The sequence below is a fragment of the Protopterus annectens genome, chromosome 3.part0 (genome assembly GCF_019279795.1).
Source record: "Protopterus annectens isolate FY-2018-M chromosome 3.part0, PAN1.0, whole genome shotgun sequence".
NCBI lineage: Eukaryota > Metazoa > Chordata > Ceratodontiformes > Protopteridae > Protopterus > Protopterus annectens.
This window is the reverse complement of record NC_056731.1, coordinates 867,944,158-867,957,158: the sequence shown is the minus strand read 5'-3', so window position 1 is coordinate 867,957,158 and position 13,001 is coordinate 867,944,158.

Here is a 13,001-nt window from a genome sequence, read left to right as displayed (position 1 = left end):
CAGGGTCTTCACCAAATGCCTAGCTCCCACCATAACATACTGCGGGACCAAGGCATTAAAGTCTACCCCTACCTAGAAGATATTCTCATTCTTGCAGGGAAAGAAAATGCCCTTAAAAATCTGCAGTTTTCCATGTCTCTACTACAAGGGTTGAGGTTAACCCTCAGTCTCCCCAAATCATCCCTTGCACCAGAGCAGGACAAAATCTTCCTGGGATGCAAGATCCGAACACACCTGATGAAGGCATTCCTTCCTCACAAGGTAATTTCCCCTAACAGACCACTTCCAGGATCTTATCCATACCCAACAACTGTCAGCAAGACCATTCATGCAACTTCTGGATCTTATGGCAGCTACTATTCCTATGCTACCACTAGCCAGGCTGCACATGAAGCTACAATGGTAATTAACCAGGAACCAGGACACGACCTTTAAAACACTTCACAAAACTTTTACACAAGTTAAAAACCTTTTCAAAAAACATCACATTTTAGAAGACTACCAACCAATAGCTACTTAATTAAAAAGAAATTAAGTTAAAGTCACAGGCCATATGCAAATCAAAATACATATTATAAACCAAGGTATATTTGCCAAGGTATATTTACCAACATAATCACAATAAAAAGAAAAAATAATAAAATCATACTTTTAGAGACTTTAATTTAAGAATGTAACTGATGGATACATTGTCATTCAAGCCAGGGGCAGCGTGTGCATTTAATTTCTTTGGCAAGTGAAATTAAATGCACATACTGCCCCTAGTTTAAATGACAATGTATGCATCAGTTGCATTCTTAAAGTAAAGTCTCTAGAAGTATGGTTTTATTATTTTTTTATTTTTATTTTTATTGTGATTATGTTGGTAAATATACCTTGGTTTATAATATGAATTTTGGTTTGCATATGTGCTTAAGAAACTTATTTCACAACATTTAGGCCTTGTGACTTTAACTTAATTTCTTTTTAATTGAATAGCTATTGATTGGTTGTCTTCTAACGTGATGTTTTTTGAAAAGCTTTTTAACTTGTGTAAAAGTTTTGTGAAGCGTTTCTGATGAAGTCATTAATGCAACCCTGATGAAAGTGCTTAAACAAACGTTTTGGTGGAGGAACATCCAGTGGTCGTGTTGGGTTCACTTTCTCTGTGCTGTACATTTGTTTTAAAGCTACAATGGTATCTAAATAATGTGTGGTCCCAACACAGCCGCACTTTAGAGTTGCATATTCCCTTCCTACCCTGCCTAAAAGCAGAGTTATGGTGGTGGATTCAACAAGTTCAAATGAACCCAGGCCTTCCCCTCCTACCCCCCACACCAGTTTAACATATGCACACAGATGCTTCAGATCTGTGCTGGGGGGGCTACCATGAAGGTGCAAGAACGCTGGCAGGCACCCCTGGCAATGCAGATTTGGGACCTAGCCTCACAAAACAACTGATCTCTGCAGACAGTCTACATCCCATCTCAGGACAGCCACCAGGCAGATGCTCTCAGCAGATCATTCTCTCTGCATAGAGTGGATGTTGCACAGAGAAGTTTTTCTAGACATTGCCCACCAGTGGGGCACACCTCAAGTAGACTTATTTGTCTCCCCCCAGAACAGACAACTGAGAAAATTCTGTACCAAGGACTATTCCTCACTAGCCCGGAGATTGGACGCCTTCACCTTCTCATGGGAACAGATGATTTCTATATGCCTTTCCTCTCATTCAAAAGGTTCTCCTGAAAAAATCAGGAGGGACAATCCAAAAATCTTGCTGGTGACTCCCTATTGGCCAAGGCAGCATTGGTTACCCCTTCTACTATCCCACGCCAAGGGCAATCACCACAAGTTACCCCACAAGGTAGACCTACTCACACAGCAGAAGGGAACTCTCATCCACCCTCATCTGGAGATGCTGCGTCTAACACTCTGGGTGATAAACTTTTTAATACCCTTCAGACACCACTACTCTGAGGATGTGCTTTCTGTCCTGAGGGAAGCCAGTAAACCTAACACAAGGAGATCCTACATTTTAAAATGGGAAAGATTCTCCAAATGGTGTCTAAAGGCTTTGGGATCCCTTTCTAGTGGATGCACCTCTAGTCTTAGCTTGTGTGTGTGAGCCTATCAAGCCAGGCCTTTCATACACTTCAGTGAAAGTGCATCTTTCTGCTATCTTTGCCTGTTTACCCTTCGACCCTCCTTTATTCTCCAGGCTAGATGTTAAATTGTTCCTGAAGGGGGTTTTGCGCATCAGACCACCGAGGAAGCCTATCCCACCTCCTTGGGACCTTAACTTTATCCTGGAAAAACTTGCATTTGCTCCATTTGAGCCTGCTACTTCTGCATTACTATAAATGTGCACATGGAAAACAATCTTGCTGGTACCCTTATGGCTGAAGTGAAAGTTGTCAGAGTTGCAGGCATTCATGGCATGCCACCCCCTACACCATCTTCCACAAAGACAGGGTGACCCTGTGCAGCAACCCTTCCTTCATGCCCAAAGTGGTCAACAGCTGTCATTAAATCGGTCCATTCACCTATCCACCTTTCCCTCTCCTACCATTGACAGTGAGAGAATACTCCATTCCCCTGGATGTTCACAGGCAGCTAAGGTTTTACTTGGACAAAACTAAGACCATTAGAAAATCTAATCAACTCTTTGTATCCTTTCATCCTAAGGCCCTGGGCAAAGCAGTCTCCAAACAAACCATCTCTGGTTGGCTCAGGAAAACTATTTGTTTCCGCTACTGCCACGACAAAGATTTACTTCATGAGGTAAGAGCACACTCTACTAGGGCTGTAGCATCCACCAAGGCTTTCTTCAAGGGCCTAGAAACAGCCTCCATCCTGGAGGCAGCCACGTGGGTCCACTATGCACACCTTTACCAGGCACTGCAAATTGGATCACATCTCCAGAGCAGGTTTCGCTAGGGCAATCCTGCAGGGATTTCTGGAGTCCATTACTTCTACCCGTCGTCCTTCCTAAGCTGTGGTACTCTCCCTCAGTAAGAATACTGCAACATGAGAATAGAAGGACATAGAATAGTTGTGTAAAATCTTATGACCATAGATGTCCTTCCCTCCCACCTATCCCCGTGCAATCTTTTCCACCTGTCTATGGGGCACTACATAGACTTTGGTCACACTGGGCAGTCCATGGCATTTCACCGGTCTGGAGGACACCAATTTGGCTGTACCTAGTCTACTGTCCAATTGGGCAGTTAGTTCTGAGGTCTGTGCATGCAGACATCACATTTAAGGCACCTGGTTTATGGCCCTGTGTGTGATGTCCCACGTACCAACAGCAACCAGACTTGAGCTTTTGTATAGGAGGTTCATTCATTTTGTATCCTGAAAAGATCTGAAACTGTCTCAAAATGTTCCACAACACTGTAATGTCTTTTTCTGGTTTTGTCACAACAAAATAATATCGGCAAACAAAGCCAGCTTTTCTTGACTACCATAGCAGTTGTATCCTTGATTTTCTGAGTCCCTTATTTTCTTTGCCAATGTTTCTTAATATAATGCAAATAAAGAGGAAAGAGGACACCCCTGCCTGGTTCCTCTGTTCAAGCAGAAATTATCAGAGAGGACCCCACCCACTTTAATTTTCGCCTCCAATCCCTCATATATTCTCTTGATCAACCTTATAATTTTTTTCAGGAAATGCAATGCTTCCATTGCCCTGCTCATAAAGTCTCAGCTTACTTTGTCAAATGATTTTTCTGCATCAAGACCCACCAACAACAATAGTATTTTCTTACTTTTTGCTTCCCTCTGGATCATCAATGTTCTGTTAATGTCAAATGTTTGCCTCCCCTCCACAAAACCACATTGATCCATATCTATCAGTTTTGGCCTTGTCATTCTTTTGGCTATTATAGATGTGAACACTTTATAATCATGGTTTAGTATTGAAATGGGCCTGTATGAAGCTGGGTCTTTACCCTCCAAGTATTACACCTACCACTGCTTTCTTCCAGGATGTTGGTACTTCTCCTCTTAAAATACCATTAAACAAAATGTTCCAGATCGTGATCATTTTTTTTTTCCTCCTAGCTTCCAAACTTCCACAGGAATGCCATCATTTCCTGGGGGCTTTCCTTTAGGTTGGTTATACATCGCAAGTTTTATCTTCAATGGTAGGTACTAGGCTATTGGCCCTAGGCCCTATATAAGCCTAGCTAAAAAGGTACACTGGCTTTCGCCACACAAGAAAATTATTTTCCTGTGCCCCTGTCGAGCAGAGCCACAGAAGTGATCCCCGGGGTGAATTTCCTATTCCCCATACAATCAAGATTTTTCTTGAAAAGCACCAATGAGGAGCTTTGTTTGATATAGATAGGTAGTTGTTCCAGAGTATGGGAAGTCTCTGGGACAGGAATCTATCCCTCCAGCATGTTCTATTTATTGTGGTGACCAGGTTTAGGTCCTTAGAACGTGTAGCTCGGAAGGATTGAGATTTCTTTAAGTGGAGCATGTCCAACAGCTCTAGGTTTGACATAGCTTTGTATATTAGGCAGAGATCGCCTCTGAGTAAGCAATATGCAACAGAGTAAAGCTGGAGTTTTTTGAGACCGTCTGCGTAGGGCATCTGTTTGAGGCCAGTAATCCTCTTTGTGAGGTATTTCTGCGGCCTTTCCAGTTGTAGATGTCTTGTGAGGTACATACCAAAAGGGGCATTGTACTCTATAATTGGTCTAAAGAGTGATGAGTAGAGGGGAATAATTACCTCTTTTTTTCCTGGATGAGAAACCTTTTGTGATGAGGTGTGCCACGTAGAAGGATTTCCTGACTACTGTGGTGATGTGATTATCAAAGGAGAGACTACTGTCCACTTGTGTCCCAAGGTCTCTTATCACACTTTGGTGTTAAGTAGACTACTGCCTATGTGGTAGTTCATGGGTACAGAGGTTTTACCAAAAGGGCTGACTGTGCACTTTTTGGCATTGAGCTTGAGGCCATGGCTTTGACACCAGGCATCTGTCTCAGTGAGGCCCTTTTGTAGGATGTCCACATCATTAGGAGTTTCGATTATGGCTCCTAGTTTGCAGTCATCTGTGAACTTCATTAGCCAAACCTTCTGTGTTAGCGTGTACTTCAGAGAAGTAGATACCAAATGGGAAAGGACCCAGGACTGAACCCTGTGGTACTCCACTTGTCACTGGTCTGAAGTTGGAGTCTGCTACTTTCACAGTGTGGGTTCTGTCAGTGAGCCAGTTAGCAACCCATCTTTTGACATAGGGATTTATACCTAGTTTAGTGAATTTATCTAAAATTCCAGAGTGGGGGATGGTGTTGAAAGCCTTGGCGATATCTAGGTAGGCTGTGTGAGCCACCTTACCCTCATCTGCGACTTTGGTGACTGCTTCAAAGAAGTGTATTCAGGTTTAGGAGACATGATCTGCCTTTTGCAAACCTGAACTGGGTGGGGTCCAGAGTTTGGAGATTACTAATGTCTTTGTTTATAAGTTCCATGATGATACGTTCCATGGCCTTGCAGACCAGGATCGTCAGGTTAATGGGGCGGTTGTTCCCGGGATCCGTGGTGGATCCCCCTTTGTGGAGTGGGATAGCCGTCGCTGTGCGCCATTCATTGGGCACAAAGCCTGAGGTGAGGCCATGATTGAACATGCTACTTGGGTGGGGTGCTAGTTCATTCTGTAGTTTGTGTAGAAAGCAGCCTGGGATGTCAGGTCCCATGGATGTTGTGTTCTTGGCTTTAGAGTGTGTATTTTTTTTACCTGTGCAGCCATGATTACAGGAACTTTGCATTCTTCCAGTATAAAGATAGGCCCTTTAGGGGGTGGGGAGGTAAAGTTAGCACTGAATCTATCTGCCAGGTTGATGGCAATATCAGATCTCCTCCTATCCTAAACGTTAATAATTGAGCCTTATCTACCTCTAACCTTGACATATTTAATACTTCCATAAACATTTCTATTTATATCTTTTCTTGATTTCCATAGTTCGCTATACAGACTTTCATAGAATTTCCTAAATATTTCTAATGCCTCTATAGGATCTTGTTACCTTCCTTGTTATTGGCTCTCTAAGCTTGGTGACAGCCCTTTCTACATTCTGTTGCCTGAATCATTGTTCTAAAAGTTTTTGCGCTCTATTTTATCAAAAACCTGTTGCTTAACAGCAGTCTTTTTAAACTCATGCATATTATCATGGTAATCCCTTATTTTCTGCTTAGCATTCTGCAGTTGATCCTCCTCTTGCTCTGTGAGATTTCCCCTATTCTTCAATACTTAAACATTTGTCAGTCCATCTACACAATTCCTGTTACTTCTTAACCATAGCTCCCTTTATTTGCACCATATTTTTAAATTCCACCTTAATTTTATCACACTCTCTCGCTATATTTTCAGAAGACATTTCTATCCTCTCTAATAGCCTGAGTAATCTCCACTACCCATTCCTTAAATTCCTCTCTTTTCAACAGGTAAGTGGGAAAACACCCATGTCTATTTTTTATTTCATTACCCTGTGTTTTTATTTTAGTTGTTATTGGTGCATGATCTGAAATAGTTATTGGGTGTGTATCAAGACTTTCAATTAAATGCACAAGTTCCCGTGAAACGTGAATTCTGTCTAGCCTACCCCAGGTTTTATATCTTTGGAAATATGTAAATTCACTCCGAACTCCTATTGCTGAATTCACATCTTCCATGTCAAATATTTTCATAAGTTTCTTCAAAACTCTACCCTCCTTTGTTATTCTTTCCCGTCTGGGCCCCCAGACACATATTCACTGTTGCACATCACATTCCAGTACCCACCTGTAAATAATAATGTTAAGTTGTCTATCTCGCCTTCGTTTCTTGCTTGTTGGGATCGGAGCCGAGGATGCCATCTTCAATAGCTCGAGAGCTGTTTATTGGCTCGAAGGCTACCCCTCATCCCATGATGCCTAGCGCTAGCTTACCCAGATCTCGTTTGCCACTTCAGCTGCGAGGTGTCGTTTCTACTGGCTCAGGCTTGTACAAGTTTTAAATGCATCTGTTTTTGTCAGATTAGTACTTTTTCAGGGAGTTTATTTTTTGTAGTCTATAACTCATGGGGTTCAGTTCAGGTCTTTTGCGTAGTCCTTCCCTTAGAACTCATTTTAATTGGAGAGTTCTCCCCCTCCCCCACCCCTATCCCTTCTTGTAGGTTAGCGGTTAGTTTAGGCTTTTCCTTATATCTGTGTTGGGTAGCCATTTAAGTTAGAGGCTTCCTAGTTTTAAAAAAAAAAATTTCACCCTTGGATGTAGTGCTCTGTGTGTTACTGTTTTTAGTGTTAGTGTTGTGCTATTTTGTTGTCGCTGTTCGGCGTATGGGACAATAAATCAGTGTTGTACCTTGACAACTTTTTCAGGTCATGTCCAAAGAATCCAAGGTGTCTGGATTCAAGAAGTGTGACTCATGCTGTCAGAAAATGGCTCTGACAGATGTGCACACTTCTTGCATTTATTGCTTAGGCACAGTGCACCTGCAGGACTCTTGTTCTATCTGTCATGCATTTAGCCCAAGAGTTCTGCAGGAGCGCAAAAATAAGCTTATTCTGAGGGGTCTTCTTAAGCCCCAGGATTCACTGGCCAAGGCTCAGCCTGTGAAATCTCCTAAACTGACTAAATTGTCGGCTCCCAGCTCGGAGTCGTCATTGGTCCAAACCTTACCTACTACTTCAGTTCCGGCCAGAACCGAGGAGTCTATCTCCCCGTCGGCTAAACCTGTACCTTCGGAGCCGTTGCGGACCCAAAAGAGGCCGAGATCCCCTTCTCTAGAGTCCATTCATTTGGCTCCTCGGTCTCCCCTACTGCAGAGTGACTGCAGTCACAGATCTTCCCACTCCTCTCGGTCCTCTAGGCTCTCGGATCACGACGTGGAGAGAGTGGTCAGTAGGTTGTTGAAGTCGCAGGCACTTGCCAAGATGTTGTCCAGCCCTTCTCAACAGGTGTCTGCTCCATCCACTTCTATCGATATTCCTCCTCCGACTCCATTGAGCTCGGCACCGGAGTTTGTTGGGGCTCGAGTCGTGGAACCGTCGGCTCCGATAACTATTTCTCCTTCGGTTCCATCGTCTGCTCCAATCCCCTCGATGGTACTGTCCGTCGAGGGATCTGGGCACCGAGACTCCCTCGGCTCTGAGGGGGCGAGTGGCATCGGACCCTTGTCCGACCCCGTTCTCCCTCTCGGAGTGTCGGCGCAGGTGAGCTCTGCTCCTACATCAGCCTCGGAGCCGTCTCCCTCGGTGCGGGGGAGGATTCTGATTTCCTCGGAACCGGTGCCGCCTCTGCATCGTGGCAGAGATGCCTTCGATGTCATGAGGAGTGTGCTGGCCTCTGAGTCAGCTCCACGTTCGACTCCACTGGCTCCATCCCCTGTAGTGCCTGTGTCGACCTCTGTCCCTCCTTCAGACCACAAGCGTGGGGAACCGGCACTCCAGGGCACCCCATTAGGTGTTTCCTCCTCTTCCGAGTCCTCCCCTAATCACTCAGAGGAGCCCCCTCGAAAGAAGAAGTGCAAGAGGAAGCACATTGACTCCCCGGGTCTGTCACTTCATATACAGATTTGGATGAATCAGAAGGGTCCCCGAGATCCCCCTCTGAAGATGTTTCCTTTTTGGACAGCCTAGGAAATGCTTAAGCAGAGGGGGAGCTGGAATTCCCTAGCCCCTACCGAGGACGAATCTGTATTCCTGGATGTGTTTGGTTCCTGACCTTCCACCTCCTGGGTTTCTCCGCCTTTCGATCCACTCATGTCAGTAGTGGCTCAAAGGGCTTGGTCAGCCCCGGATACAGTGGAACCAACCCCGAGGAGGCCCGGCAAGTTTATCACTGCACCCCTGGATAAAGCAGTTCCTTACTAAGGGTGTTCCTGTGGATGCCATGTTGGTAGCAGCAGCCACTAAGAAGGAGTTAGCGGAAACTTCTTCGGTTGTCCATCCTCCTAACAAGGAGTCCAGGACCATGGATAGATACGGCAAGCGAATGTTTGCTTCAGCGACTTTTTCCATTAGGTCACTGAATTACTTATGCCATTTTACCCGGCTTCAGAGGGATCTCCTGAAAGAGCTCGGAGATACCCTTCAGGATCCATCAGCTGAAGGGGCTCAAGCTAAGGTGGCTTCTCAGCAGGCGACCCTTAATTAATTTCCTATGCAGCTAATGGTGTGAGTAGAGCCGCAGGTACAGGCATGGCCCTTAGGAGACACGCATGGATGTGGCTGTGTAATTTTGTGGAACCCTTTAGAGCGTCGTTCACCAACACTCGCTTTGATGGTTCCTTTCTCTTTGGACCACAGGTGAAAGACACTCTGACTAGGTGTGAGCAGGAAGGCAAGACTCTCTCTGCCGTGGGAGTCCATTTTTCCACTCCTTCCAGACCCACACCCCAAGGGTCAGAAGAGTGGAAAAACTTGGTTTTGGAAATCTGAGGGAGCCTCGCCTGACACACGTAGTGATTTTTCCTCCAGGGGCAGAGGAGGAAACAACAGATGCCGCCCTCGTGGCAGAGGGGGTCCGCAGAACCAGGGCAGCAGAGAATCCTTTTCTGAGAAGCCCTTCCAGCATCCCTGAAGGGTTGCACGGCCGCCCGCCTCTGGAGGCAGTCAGGGGAAGACTTTCTCTGTACCCAAAAGCCTGGCAAAACCTAACGCAAGACAAATGGGTACACTCAATCATTTCTGGAGGTTACAGAATTCCCTTCTTTCAACCCCCTTTACCGTCAAGCAAGTCCCTTCCAGATGTTCCACCCAATCTGAGGGACCAAGCAGTCATAGAAATTTCAAAACTGCTAGAAAAAAAGAATCATCCAGGAAGTTCCGGCAGACCAACGCGGATCCGGTACTTACTCAAGGTTGTTTTTGGTACCAAAAAAGACAGGGTACTGGAGACCGATTTTGGATCTCAGCAGACTAAACAAGTCTGTTCAAAGAACACAGTTTGGGATGGTCACGCTACAGTCCATTCTACCCTTTCTGGGTCAGGACAATTGGATGTGCTCCATAGATCTCCAGGATGCGTACTATCACATCAAAATGGACAGGCGCTCCAGGAGGTTTCTTCGCTTCCGGCTGGGAGCCAGTCAATACCAGTTCAGAGCTCTGCCCTTTGGTCTCACCACAGCCCCCAGGCTGTTCAAATGTATGGCAGTGGTCTCGGCTCACTTGAGGCATTGAGGATTCCAGGTGTTTCCATATCTAGACGACTGGCTCCTTACTGCTACTATCAGGCATCAACTCCTTCAAGCCAGGGACTATACAATTTCAATTTGCTCCCAGCTAGGCATTACTATAAATTTTGAAAAATCTGCCTTGTTGCCCTATCAATCTATTACCTATATAGGAGCAGACTTAGATACAAGGAGTATGTCCGCAAGGCTTCCACCAGACAGGGTGTCCACAATTCGCCAGCAAGTTCAAATCCTCATGCAATGCAAAAGGGTACAAGTCAGGTACGTCCTTCAAACTCTGGGTTCTATGGCAGCGGCAATTCTTCTGATACCTCTGGCCCGCTTTCACATGAGAATTCTTCAGTGGCTTCTATTCACACAGTGGTCCTTTCAACAGCACATGATCATGATTACAGAAACATGCAAAAGGCACCTTTCCTGGTGGATGGTCTCCCCACTAGTGTCTCAGGGCAGACCATTCATCCAGCCCCCTCCGGTTGCCACAGTGACCACGGATGCCTCACTGATAGGGTGGAGGGGGCATTATCAGGGCAGGACAGTCCAAGGCACTTAGCAGCCTCACGAGTACCATCTGCAAATAAATGTCTTAGAAATGAGAGCCGTGCTCCTAGTGTTGCAAGCTCTTCAGGACTCTCTCCCTTCTGGGACCATTGCAATTCAAACGGACATGTCAGTGGTGTGGTACATCAACAAACAGGGCTGAACCAGGTCCTACCCCCTATGTCGAGAAGCCCTCAGACTCTGGCAGTGGGCAATCTCCTCCCAACGATTTCTGATTGCGACGCACATCCCTGGGAGGTCCAACTTCATAGCGGACAGGCTCAGCAGAGCTATTCTCATGCCTCATGAGTGGTCTCTGAATCAGGTAGTTGCAGATCTGATCTTCCGCAAGTGGGGACAGCCTTGCTGCAATCTTTTTGCCACCCCTTCAACAGCAAATGCAGCAACTACGTCTCCCTTCTTCCGCTTCCCGGTCACTCTCCCAGAGACGCTGTAGTCCACGATTGGCCTCAGGGACTTCTTTCTGCCTTCCCTCCGTTTCCTCTCATACTCAAACTTATACAGAAAGCTATTCCGTTGGGTTGCAAAATGATCCTCATTGCCCCCTACTGGCCTCGACAGATATGGTTCCCGTTCCTGCACCGTTACCTTCTCAAGCAGCCCTGGAAATCTTGGAGTTCCTAGCAGAACTTTTTCATTCTGGGTCCGCTTCGGCTACAATCGGGGTTCAACTGGCGGCCATCTCTAACTTTCATGTTGGGTTTTCTAATGTAAATATTATGTCTCATAAGCTGTGTAAAGCTTTTCTCAGAGGGGCCACTCTCCTTAGGCCCCCAGTGAGAGATCCCCCTCCTCCTTTGGACCTCAATTTGGTACTAACCTCCTTGATTATGCCTCTTTTTGAGCTGGCAGCATCCTGCTCCATTAAGTTTCTATCTTGGAAAACTCTCTTTCTGGTAGCTATTACTTCAGCCAGACGTGTCTCTAACTTCAGGTACTTAAGCGTTCATCCTCCGTACTTAGTTTTTCATAAGGATAGGGTTGCTCTCAGGACTAATCCTTCCTTCCGAAAGTCTGCTCAGAAAATAATCTAAACCAATCTATAGACCTCCCTGTGTTTTTCCCTAACCACACCAAGGCAGAATACAAATTACACCAATTGGATGTTCATAGACAATTGCGTATTTACCTACACAGAACAAAGGATATAAGGAAGGTCGGACCAACTTTTTCTTTCCTATGCTAGGGGCAAACAAGGTCTCCCAGTTTCCAAAGTGACCTTATCCAGGTGGTTGTCTCACATCATTACCTTCATCTATCAACCAAGAAACAAAGAGTTGTCTATCAAACCGAAAGGTCATTCTACTAGGGCTTTGGCCACCTCTGTAGCCTTCCAGTCTAGGTTGCCCATGGACTCTGTGTGCCACTGCTACGTGGGCAAATCCTCATACCTTTATTTGTCATTACAAGTTGGATTTGGTCTCCAGGAATAGAGCTAACTTTGGTTCCAGTGTTCTGAAGAGTCTGTTCCAATGAGCCACCCAGGATCGTAGGTGCTAGGGACGCTTTCCCAATAAGCAAGAAACGAAGGCAAGATAGACAACTTAACATAAAGAAGTTATGTACCTACCATAACGTTCCATGTTAGTTGTCTTCATCTCACCTTCTTTCTTGTGTCCCCCCCTCCATCCCCCTGTCCTATTGGACCGAGAGGAGTCAGATTTCACTGGCTGAGTGTTCTCTGGGTTGTTTCCTCTACTGACTTAGAGTATATGACAGGTATGCTCAACTTTATGCTTGGAAGGGTTCATTAGATAGCTATAGCTAGTTAGCTATTTCAAATGAGATCTGGGTAAGCTAGCGCTAGGCATCATGGGATAAGGGGTAGCCTCGAGCCAGTAAACAGCTCTCGAGCTATTGAAGATAGCTGAGTCAGAGCCGAGGATCGGCTCCGATCCCAACAAGCAAGAAAGAAGGCGAGATGAAGACAACTAACATGGAACGTTATGGTAGGTACATAACTTCGTTTTCCTTGATGAAATCTGATCATTTCTCCCAGAATTTTCTTAAGCTCCATTATATTAGTTTTAGGTGGAATATAAATACATAGCACTGCAATCTTTCTCCCTTGCCAGTAGTCCCTTAGCACTGCAAATCTGCCATTATTATTGGAGCTCCTCTTGCAGTTAATATAAGTACCCCTGTTTCCTTTGTCTCAGCTAAATAACCATCCTGAAAAACCTTTCTTTATCAAATTCACATATTCAGTTATTTGTGTCTCCTGTAACAAAGCTATTTGTACTCTACATTTTTAATATAGTTGACTA